The sequence below is a fragment of the Chelonia mydas genome, unplaced genomic scaffold (assembly GCF_015237465.2).
Source record: "Chelonia mydas isolate rCheMyd1 unplaced genomic scaffold, rCheMyd1.pri.v2 scaffold_59_arrow_ctg1, whole genome shotgun sequence".
Classification (NCBI taxonomy): domain Eukaryota; kingdom Metazoa; phylum Chordata; order Testudines; family Cheloniidae; genus Chelonia; species Chelonia mydas.
The window spans coordinates 52,051-63,936 of NW_025111270.1; the positions used below are offsets into that span (position 1 = coordinate 52,051).

The 11,886-nt window shown below is 52.1% G+C and overlaps 1 long non-coding RNA gene across 2 annotated transcripts; it reads right to left on the bottom strand.

Moving 5' to 3' along the window:
* Positions 1-2,901: 2,901 nt before the first annotated feature.
* LOC119564993 lies at positions 2,902-8,135 on the bottom strand. Of its 2 annotated transcripts, XR_005223727.2 has the most exons (4): positions 7,535-8,135; positions 3,280-3,421; positions 3,064-3,140; positions 2,902-2,956 (listed from the first exon to the last, which is right to left on the bottom strand). It is a non-coding gene; the product is annotated as an uncharacterized LOC119564993 (long non-coding RNA). The 2 variants fall into 2 exon arrangements; XR_005223726.2 differs by lacking the exon at positions 7,535-8,135 and having other exon boundaries at positions 3,280-3,786.
* Between the last annotated feature and the right edge of the window lie 3,751 nt (positions 8,136-11,886).

Below are 11,886 nucleotides of genomic sequence, written 5' to 3' on the forward strand. Positions count from 1 at the left end.
GTCGGGGGTCTTTTAGGTCGTTTTAGTGTCAGTAGCACCCTAGGGAGGGGGTAGGGTCATGTTTACGACAGGGGGCTAAAGTGTTGGGGAAGGGGGTGGCAAGTTGACCCATCCCACTTCGCACTTCCCACACGGACACGCACAATAAGTCCAACGCGCGGACACACACACGTCACACACACACGATAACACAAAACGGCACACAACACGACACACAAAAATAACACACGACACAGACACACACACAACACGACACAGAAAGCATCACACACAAAAGATCACACATACGACCCACATGTCACACACACACACACACATTCAACACAACACGACCCACATGTCACACTCAACACAACACGACCCACAAAATGTCACACTCACACACTCACACACTCACCACCTGAAGTCATTTATTTTGTTTGTGTGTCGGTGTCCTGTTTTGTGTGTGTGTGAGAGACGTATTTCTGTATGTGTGATGTGTTCTCTCTGTGTGTGTCGGTGTCGTGTTGTGTGTGTATGTGTCAGTGTCGTCTGTCGTGTTTTGTGTGTGTGATGTTTTGTGTGTGATGTGTGTGTTGTCTTGGGTGGCCACACGGGGTAATGCACAGAGCATTCCCCTCATGGAGGAAGAGTGACACAACGTGGCCACTCAGGAGTAACACACAAACAACCCTCCCCCCGCCCCCCCGAGCAACAGTGATGTGTGTGGCCAATTCAGGTCATGCACAAAGCATTTCCTCACGGAGCAACAGTGACCCCGGGTGGCGAATTCAAATCGTGCACAAATCATTTCCCTCCTACAGGAACAGTGACCCCGGGTGGCCACTCAGGGTAATGCACAAACCATTTCCATCATGGAGAAACAGTGACACCAGGTGGCCAATCCAGATAATGCACAAACCATTTCCCTCACAGAGCAACAGTGAGAGTGGGTGGCCACTGTTACGAATTATACCTGACAGGTCACGCACACAAGCTGCTGCGAATTATACCCGATAGGTCACGCACAGAAACTGCTGCGAATGATACCCGATTGGTCCCGCACAGGTCGAGTCTAGGCTGAGGCACACGAACGAAGTCCACAACGGCAGGGTTCCCAAAAAGACTAAGTTTATTACGCTCGAGCGTGGTGCCCCCCTGCTCATCAGGAGGGGACCCCGCACGCAGGTTATACAAAGATTATAGACCTTTCAGCAAAGCACGTTGCCCTCGTGCATCGGAAACCTTAGCCAATAGACAAACCCTTCCCTTACCTACCACCTATCCCTGCTAGGTACATTCCCCGCGCTAAACCATGACTTCAACTACATTGCATGGTCCTAAAGCAATGCACCAGTAACTTTTCTTATCAGGATGGGAGGCCCACATCAAGGCCAGGAGGCAGGGAGTTAGGAACAGACAAAGAACAGAAACCGGGAGATAAAACAGGCTGGAGACAAGGGCGGGGGGGCGGAGGATTTTCACAGGAATGCAGTATCTAAGAAACACTCCTCCTGGTACATGATGTGCTTGCTTTTAGACAATGGTGGGCCTCAAACCAAAATAGAGTCACAAATGCTAACTTTTCCTTCACACCACTCAGGGTAATGCACCAACAATTTCCCTCGTGGAGCAACAGTGACACTGGGTGGCTAATCCAGGTATTGCACAAAGCATTTCCCTCATGGAGCAACAGTGACACTCGGTGGCCACTCAGGGTAATGCACAAATCATTTCCCTAAGGGAGCAACAGTGACAGTGGGTGGCCAATTCAGGTCATGCTCAAATCATTTCCCTCATGGAGCAAGAGTGAAACCGGGCGGCCCCTTGGAGTAACACACAAAGCATTTCCTCACGGAGCACCAGTTGCACAAACTGAGTTTAATAATAATAATAAACAAAAAATAGTTTCACTAGAAAAGGTAGATTTTCAGTGATTATAAGGGATAGCAAACAGAAGAAGGCAGATTACTAAGCAAATACAAATACACACGCATACTAAGCCTAAGATCTTAAAGAGACAGGATTCAAGAAGTAATTTCCCATCCTAAATGTCTTTTGGCATCTTGAAGAGTTTCTGTAGCTTAGACTTCCCATTGTTTCTCTTTACAGACTAGACTCCTGTCTTAGTCTGGACTTCCCCTTTCTCATTTCCTTTGTCTCTTCAGGTACTTTCAGCAGCCTTTCTACTGCCCTGCATGATTTTCGTCCGCTCCGACTTTTCCATGGCTCCTGAGACCTCACCTGTGGGAATGCACACCTACTCGTGTCCTACAAAGGGAGGCGGCACCGGGAGAGCAGAGGAGAGAGAGACTGAGAAAGTTGGCCAACGCACAAGAGAAGAGAGAAAAATATGGGAGGAAGGCAAGCAACTCACCAGCTGGAGTCATCCTCCTAGATGCCACCTTCTCCTGCGAAGGAGACACCGTTCCTGGCCAGAGAAATGAGCAGCCCCTGAAAATGGGGACCTTGTCTCTCTCCTAACCACAGCTGGTCAGGAACCTTTTCTTACAAACCCAGCCCCAGCTGATGGGGAGTCCCTACCTGGAGCCAGGCGGGCCGTGAGCAAAGCCTTAACCAAATCAGGCACTTATCTCACTGACATTCGCGACTGCTCCGCTGCCAACCGGACGACTCCTGGCTGCATCAACAGTGCTCGCAGGCTCACCGCTCTCGCTCGCTTTCCATCCAATGAGAGGAGTCAACTGTTTGTACTAAACGCAGACCAAGGAGGAAAAACAAAGAAGTTACCATCTCAGTGGGCCACATCGCGTAGGCTATCATTATACAATGCTCCATTGGTGCTGGAAATCTTGCCTTCATCCGCGCATCAGCCCCACGCGATGAACCGAGACAGAGTTAACCCCGACAGTCACCGCTCCACGCTCGCACCCACTGCCCGGCATGATTTTCCTCCGCTCCGACTTCTCCATGGCTCCCGAGACCTCACCTGTGGGAATGCACACCTACCCGTGTCCTGTGAAGGGACACAGCACGAGGAGAGAAGAGGAGAGAAGAGAGAGAGAGAGTTGGCGAACACACAAGAGAAGACAGAGAAACATGAGAGCAGGGCAAGCCACTCACCACCTGGAGTCATCCTCTTGGATCCAACCTTCAGCTGTGGAGAAGACACCGTTCCTGACCAGAGAAACGAGCAGCCTCTGAAAATGGGACCTTTTCTCCCTCGTAACCACAGCTGATCAGGAGCCTTTTCTTACAAACCGAACCCTAATTTACGGGGCTTCCCTACCCGGACTCAGGTGGGGTGTGAGCAGAGTCCTCACCAAATCAGACACTTACCTCACCGAGACTGGCGATTGCTCGGCTCCCAGATGGTGGCCTCTTGCCTGGCATCACCAACGGTCACAGGCTCGCTGCTCTCACTCACTTTCCGTCGCATGAGGGCAGTAGACTCTGAGGCTTGACTTCTTTTTCCTTGGTACTAAACCCAGCACAAGGGGAAAAAACAAGTAAGTGACCATCTCAGTCGGCAACGTCTCGTAGGCTCCTCTGTTTGCCTCTCCCACACGGCGGGGATCCGCCCTCCACTCTCCTCCCGTTACACCTTGAGCATCACAACCAAAAAGCCCCTTTTCTAACGGCACCCCACAGAGTCACTCTGCTCAGGAGACTCTGGCCCCTCCCCAGGCTTAACCCCCCCGAGCCCCGTCCCCAGCGAGGACGCCCACGGCCGGTGAGGAGGACGACAGCGAGTGCGGACGAGGAACTGGAAGCACTGACCTCGCAGCCAGGTCTGCAGAGGGCAGAGAGCAGAGGCCTGGTTCCGCCTCCTTGGAAAGAGGCCCAAGCGGCTCAGGCCCCCTCCTGCCGTGTTCCCCTCCGGCGAGAGCTCCGGCACCATTCCTCGCCAGAGCCGCTGCGAGAGCCGAGCCGGAGCCCTCGCTCCCCAGCGCTCGACAGGGGCTGGGAATCTCGCCCTCGGCCCTGCCGCCCTCTTCCCTCCCGTCCACACCGGCCCCACGCGCCGCCCAGAGACCGAGTTCACCCCGCCCGTCCCCGCTCCGCTCTCGCACCCGCTGGGGGTCGTCTCGAGGGTTGTGATTTCGGTGTCGTGTCCTCTGCCGTCTTGTGTGTCGTGTGACGTGTCGTATGTCGTGTCGCAGGTGTGTGTGTCAGTCGTCGACTGTGGTGTGTGTCGGTGTCGTGTGTGTGTGAGATGTCGTGTGTCGTCTGTGTTTGTCAGTTTCGTGTGTGTGAGACGTCGTGTGTGTGAGTTGGTGTCGTCTGTGAGACATCACGTGTGTGAGTTGGTGTCGTGTGTGTCAGTGTCGTCTGTCGGCATGTGTGTGTGGTCTGTGTGTGTCAGCGTGTGTGTGTGAGATGTCGTGTTTGAGAGACGTCGTGTGTCGGCGTGTGTGTGTGTCGGCATTTGAGAGACGTCGTATCTTGGCATGGGTGCGTGTGTCGGCGTGTGTGCGACATCATGTGTCGTGTGTGCGTGTTGGCGTGTGTGAGAGACGTGTGCCATGCGCGAGCGTGTGAGCATGTGTCGGCGTGTGTGAGAGCCATCGTGTGCATGTGTGTGTGAGTGTGTGTCGGCATGTGTGAGAGATGTGTTTGTGTGTGTGAGATATTGTGTGTCATGTGGTGTCTTTTGTGGGAGACGTGGTTGTGTGTGTGTTGTCTTGAGTGTTTGTTGAGTGTGGCATGATCTACCTTTTGTAAAACCATCTTGTATTTTGTCCCATTTACCATTGACCTCAATGTCCTTAACTACTTTCTCCTTCAAAATTTTTTCCAAGACCTTGCATACTACAGATGTCGAACTAACAGGCCTGTAGTTACCCGGATCACTTTTTTCCTCCCTTTCTTAAAAATAGCAACTATGTTCACAATTCTCCAATCAAACGGTACAACCCCTGAGTTGACAGATTCATTAAAAATTCTTGCTAATGGGCTTGCAATTTCATGTGCCAGTTCCTTTAATATTCTTGGATGAAGATTATCTGGGCCCCCCGATTTAGTCCCATTAAGCTGTTCGAGTTTCCTTCTACCTCAGATATGGTAATATCTACCTCCATCTCCTCCTTCCCATTTGTCATGCTACCATTATCCCTAAGATCCTCATTAGCCTTATTAAAGACTGAGGCAAAGTATTTGTTTCGATGTTGGGCCATGCCTAGATTATCCTTGACCTCCACTCCATCCTCAGTGCTTAGCGGTCCCACTTCTTTTTTCTTGGTTTTCTTCTGATTGACATGGCTATAGAACCTTTTACGATTGATTTTAATTCTCTTTGCAAGGTCCTTCTCACTTTATCCCTTCATGTTCTGACCTCAAGAAGGTAGCTTTCCTTGTTGATCCCTCCCATCTTCCACTCCCTGTATGCTTTCTCCTTTTTCTTAATCACCTCTCCGAGATGCTTGCTCATCCAGCTTGGTCTACAACTCCTGCCTATGAATTTTCCACCCTTTCTTGGGATGCAGGCTTCTGATAGCTTCTGCAGCTTTGATTTAAAGTAATCCTAGGCCTCCTCTGCCTTTAGATCCCTAAGCTCTTCAGTCCAATCCACTTGCCGAACTAATTTCCTTAATTTTTGAAAGTCAGCTCTTTTGAAATCAAAAACCCTAGTTGCAGATTTATTTTTTGTTGATCCTTCCGTTCAGTTTGAACTGAATTAGCTCATGATCACTCGAACCAAGATTGTCCCCTCCAACCATTTCTTCTGAGAAGTCCTCACTTCTCACCAAAACCAAATCTAGAATGGCACCTCCTCTTGTCGGTTCAGCAACTACTTGATGAAGGAATCCATCAGCTATCGCATCTAGGAACATCTGAGCCCAATTATTATTACTAGCACTCGTCCTCCAGTCTATAACTGGGAGGTTAACGTCTCCCATGATCACGCAGTTTCCATTCGTATTTACTTCATTAAAAACATTAAAGAGGGCTCGATCCATATCCACATTAGATCCCGGCGGTCTCTAGCACACTCCAAGCACTATCCCAGGGGAGGCTCGAGTAGTTTTCTTCCCCAATGTCATTTTTGCCCAGACGGACTCTGTCTTATCCATTCCATTGCTTCGAATTGCTTTACATTCTACCTCCTCATTGATAGACAATGCTACTCCACCACCTTTACCTTTATTTCGGTCTTTCCTAAACAGCACATACCCTTCAATACCCGTAGTCCAGTCATGACGACTATTCCACCCTGTTTCTGTTATCCCTAGAATATCTGGTTTCACTTCCTGCACCAGTAGCTCTAGTTCCTCCATTTTGTTACCTAGGCTCCTCGCATTAGAGTACAAACATCTTCATTTTTGCTGTTTGGCCTCGCTCACGTTCTTTACCCAATGAGGCACAGTCATTCTACGGCCAGTAGAACCTATTAGACTGGTATCCACACTGCCCTTCCTCCTTATAGCCATTCTCCTACCCACGGCTGTATCCTTTCTTACTTTGTTTTCTTCCCTCTCAAGGCTAAAATCCGACGTGGAGATTACCTGGACATCTCCCAACCAACCATCTCCCCCAGATTCCTAGTTTAAAGCTCTCTTAATCAGTAGTGCCAGCCTCTATCCTAGAAGTCTATTTCCTTCCCTACTCAGATGAAGTCCATCCCGAGAGAACTGTCCTCTGTCCAGGAATGCCTCCCAGTGGCCAGACATCCCAAAGCCCTCCTTCTAGCACCACTGCCTGAGCCATCTGTTGATAGTCATAATCTTGTCACGCCTTTGTTGCCCTTCTCCAGGAACAGGCAAAATCCCACTACAGATCACCTGAGCCTTGATTTCCTTAAGTGTCTTCCCCAGCCTAGCACAGTCTCCCTGGATACTTTCCAGCGAGAATCTAGCCGTATCATTTGTTCCCACATAAAGGATAAATAGGGGATTCTTTCCCGCTCCCTTTAGGATCCTTTTCCACCTCAGATCTACATCCCGTATCTTAGCACCTGGAAGACAGCACACCCTTCTATTCTCTGGATCAGCTCTGGTTACAGGCCTGTCTAGTCTTCTCAGTAAAGAGTCCCCGATCACGTAGCCCTGCCTTTCCCTGGTGATGATGCTATTCTCCAGTCTATCCCCTGTTCCCTCTGGCTGCAAGTTCTTTCCATTCCTACTCTCCCTTGTAATCCTCTTCAACCCATCCTGTATCCTCCTGGGGCTCATATTTGGTGTAGTCTCCATTGACTCTTCCCCTTTTCCTATAGGACTAGCCGCTCTTCTCTTCTTCCTTGCCCCTCCACCTTCAGTGACTACCTGCTGAGCCTCCTCTTCATTTTCCAACTCTCAGAACCTATTCCTGAGCTCTATTTCTCCTTCACGAGCCCGTCTTTTCCTCTGCCTGGTTCTTCTAGTCACATGCTTCCACTGACTACTTTCCTCACCCAGCTGTCTCTCCTCAGAATTCCTCAGTCCTGCTTCCATCTGCAAGTCTGAGCTTTTCCCTTCAGATACCTCATGTCTTTGCTCCATCATCTGCTCAAACCCCTTTCTAAACTCAACCAGACTTTCCACCTGCATCTCCAAACCTCAGATCTTCTCCTCCATCAGCTCGAGCAGACGGCATTTCATGCAGACAAAACTCTTACCAGGTACCCCTCCAGGATCATGGACATACGGCAGCTTCCACAGCCAGTCGTCTGCATTGTGTCTTCCACGACATGAGTCACTCCCACTGCTGCCTCTGTGTCTCTCATCCCCTTCCCACCTAAATCCTGTTCACCTGGGAAACACCCAAACCCCACCCCCCACAGCAACAACAAACCCCCAACAAGCACCACAAGACAAACTCCCTCTCAGACTCCCCTGTTTACAGCCCTGTTTGCTGGCTCCTGTGCCACGGCCTGACGGGCTGGCTCCCTTCACAGGACCCCGAGTCAGAGAAGCCCCGGCCCCGAATCAGGGCTCAGCTTCTCCCCCAGCACAAAGCCCCGACAAGCCTCAACACATACACATAATACCAATACACAACCAAATACCAACACCTTCTCCTCCACACCATTCACAGCTGTTGGTCGGTCTTGGGGAAACCCTGCTGTTCCCCCCCCGCAGCCTCCGCTCCCGGCGCCGCCGGCCCATGCTCCGGGCAGTGGGGCTACGAGCCCGGCCGGCCCCGGGGCTCTGTGTGGCACGGCCCGGCGACCGGACCTGGGGCAGCCGCCCCCAGCCCCCGGGGCTCCAGGCAGCACGGTCAGGGGGCAGGGAGCGAGGGAGGGGTGGGATAGAGGGCAGGGGAGTTTGGGGGGTCAGGGGCTGGGGGGCGGATGAGGTCGGGGCGGTCAGAGGGCGGGGAACACTGGGTTGAATTGGGGGCAGGAGGTCCCGGGGCGGTCAGGGAGAAGGGTTGGTTGGATGGGGCAGGGGGTCCAGGGGACAGTCAGGAAGCAGAGCAGGGGGTGGATGGGGCGGTGGGGGACAGTCGGGGGTGGGAGTTCCAGGGGCGGTCAGAGGACAGGGAGAAGGGGTGGTTGGAGGGGGCAGGGGTCCTGGGGGGCAGGCAGGAAGGAGAAGGGGGGTTGGATGGGGTGGTGGGGGGCTGTTAGGGGTGGGGGGGATCTGGGGCCCCTCAGGGATCAGAGGGGTTGGATGGGGCTGGAGGCCCGGGGTGGCCATCAGGGGGTGAGAAGCAGGGGTCGGATGGGGCGGGGGCGGGGCCATGCCTTGCTGTTTGAGGAGGCCCAGCCTCCCCTAACTGTCCCGTACAATTTCTGAAACCCGATCCGGCATCAGACCAAAATTTGCCTGCCCCTGGCTTAGGGCCTGATTTATGCAAAGACCCATTGGGAGTGTGTGAACATTGCCCCATTTCTGAAACTGGAAACAACCCCCTGCACAGGGCTGGGAAAACAGAGCAGAGCACTGGAGCCTGAACCCCCTTGTCAGAGACTGCGATGAAATCATCTCAGGCATTGGCAACCTGACAGCAGGATTATCTGGCTATGTCGACTCTCTCCTCAGGCCCTGCACGACCAGCACCCCTAGCCAATGCCTGAGATGACGGGGCGTCCAGGATTTCCAGGTTTATGGATCTTGGGTAGCAGATAGAAGACCCCTGGTCGGGGTGCCAGGGGCATGTCTGTGCAGATTTGTTCTTGTGCTTTTTCAGGGAGTTTCTTGAGTAGATTGTGCAGTTTCTCTTGGTCACCCTGAGTGGGATCAGAGGGAAATGGGCTGGAGGATGTGGAGTTGGAGAGCTGCCTAGCAGCCTCTTGTTCATATTCCAACCTATTCATGATGACGACAGCACCTCCTTTGTCAGCCTTTTTGATTCTGATGTCAGAGTTGGTCCTGAGGCTGTGGACGGTGTTGTGTTCTGCACGGCTGAGGTTATGGGCCAAGTGATGCTGCTTTTCGACCACTTCAGCCCGTGCTTGTCGGCTGAAGCACTCGAGTTGAAGTCCAGTCTGCTGTTTCGACCTTCAGGCAGAATCCTTCTTTTTGTCGTGTTGGTAGGAAGGTCTCTGTGGATTAGTGTGTTGTTCAGAGGTGTGTTGGAAATATTCCTTCCGTCGGAGACGTGGAAAGTAGGATTCCAGGTCACCGCAGAACTGTATCATGTTGGTGGGGGTGGAGGGGCAGAAGGAGAGGCCACACAAGACACCCACTTCCTGGACACTACAGTGCTAATAAGCGATGGTCACATAAACACCACCCTATCCTGGACCGCTATACTTACCTACATGCCTCCAGCTTTCATCCAGACCACATCACACGATCCGTTGTCTACAGCCAAGCTCTAAGATACAACCGCATTTGCTCCAATCCCTCAGACAGAGAAAAAAACACCTCCAGGATCTCTATCAAGCATTCTTCAAACTACAATCCCCACCTGCTGAAAGGAAGAATACCCAGAAGTCACCTACTCCAGGACAGGCCCAACAAAGAAAGGAACAGAACGCCACCAGCCATCACCTTCAGCCCCCAACTAAAAGATCTCCAGGGCAGGATCAAGGATCTACAATCTATTCTGAAGGACGATCCCTCAATCTCACAGATCTTGGGAGACAGGCCGGTCCTCGCTTACAGACAGCCCCCCAACCTGAAGCAAATACTCACCAGCAACCACACAACAAAAACACTAACCCAGGAACCTATCCATGCAACAAACCCATTGCCATCTCTGTCCACATATCTAGTCTAGGGACACTATCCTCGGACTTAATCACATCAGCCACACCATCAAATGTGCCCCAAATACATTTGTTAGTCTCTAAGGTGCCAGAACTACTCCTCGTTTTGTTTTTGTTTTTTGCTGATACAGACTAACATGGCTCCCACTCTGAACTAAATGATTGCATCTCTCCCCATAATAGATCTAGAAGCACAAAGAACACCCTGGAGACCAGGCCTTTAAACGTTAGGAAACATCAGAGTTAAGGTGACGTGTACATACTTCGCGCAGTGCTGTTGTGCATGTGTGTTATGATACAGACTCACAAGTGTGGCCTTGGGGTCAATTCCCTGCCCCCCACAGCATCAATTTCCTCCAGGCTACCAAGGGAAGTGGTGCTTCCTCCATCCCTTGATGAGATGCCTTTCTGGAGTCTGCTTTGGTCCAAAACTCGCTACTGCGCCATACAGGAGGCCTGTGATGTGTAGGGGGGCCAGATGAGATGATCTAACAGTCTCTTCTGGCCTTCAAGTCTCCAAATCTCTGCAAAACCGAGTGCGGCACATTGAGCATCCTCTGATGGTTCCACGTGTGGCCTGCGTGAACCCTTGCACGACCACTGAGTGTGTGGGGGTGACCCAGGGGGAGCAGCTCAAACACGCACAGGAGCCGGCTCGGGGCAGGACATGAGCCCTGCAGGGCAGGGGTGGGGGTGGCAGTGACATCACAAGGGCCTTTTGCAGCACTCAGCTGATTGGCGAAAGGAGGTTGGGAGGCGGTGACCTCACAGAGAGTCCACGACAACGGCCAGGGAGGACAGGCTGCAGGGCAGGGGGATCTCAGAGACCCCCGGGGCTTTGCTGCAGGGAGTCTCCTTCTTGAGGTGTCTCCTTGAGGACTGAGAGAGAATTCAGGGTCTCGTATGTGAGCGCGAGGTGGAGCCTCTCTGGAGTTTTCTCCTTTCCCACTGCTCATTGAGCGAGAAGACAGACGTCCCTGTGAGGAAGGTAAGAGCCCCAGAGAGGTTTGGTACCGAGGCAGCCTGATCCACCCGGTGCTGGCCAAATTCTCGGCACGGAAAACAGGAGGTTAAGGTGGGACAATTTTCCCCCAGCTAGGCCTTTGTCCCTTCGAGTCCTTGGGGTTTGTCTTTTTTGGTTTCCCTTTTCCTGCTTCCCTCCCTCCACTGGCGAGGAGGGGGCTGCTCTGTAGCCCTCATGGTGGGAGGCCTCCCAAAGAGATGGGACAGGAAGCGTGCTCTGAGAGTGATCCTCACCGGTGACCTGAGCCATCCCTGGGCCATCTGGGGAACCCTCAGCCCACCGCCAGAGTCTCAATGCTGACTGGCTGAGCAGGGGGTCTCGTGGCAGGGAGGAGACTCAGGACTTTGTTGTTCTCGTTTAAGGCCCAGCAAATAAGCCAGAACCAATCATCTGCTTGGTGAATTGTTCTCCTTCTCGCTGCTGATTGTCTCTGAGCCGTCCCTGGTTCTCGCTGGTGTTCTCGTGCTTCTAAAACACTTGCTGAAGAATCAGTGTGAATGGTTGTTGGTCTGTAGCTCATTGCAGGTCCCTTTATTCTGATCATTCAGTGTGTGAAACTCCAGACTGATCATAGAATCATAGAATATCAGGGTTGGAAGGGACCTCAGGAGGTCATCTAGTCCAACCCCCTGCTCAAAGCAGGACCAATCCCCAACTAAATCATCCCAGCCAGGGCTTTGTCAAGCCTGACCTTAAAAACTTCTAAGGAAGGAGATTCCACCACCTCCCTAGGTAACGCATTCCAGTGTTTCACCACCCTCCTAGTGAAAAAGTTTTTCCTAATATC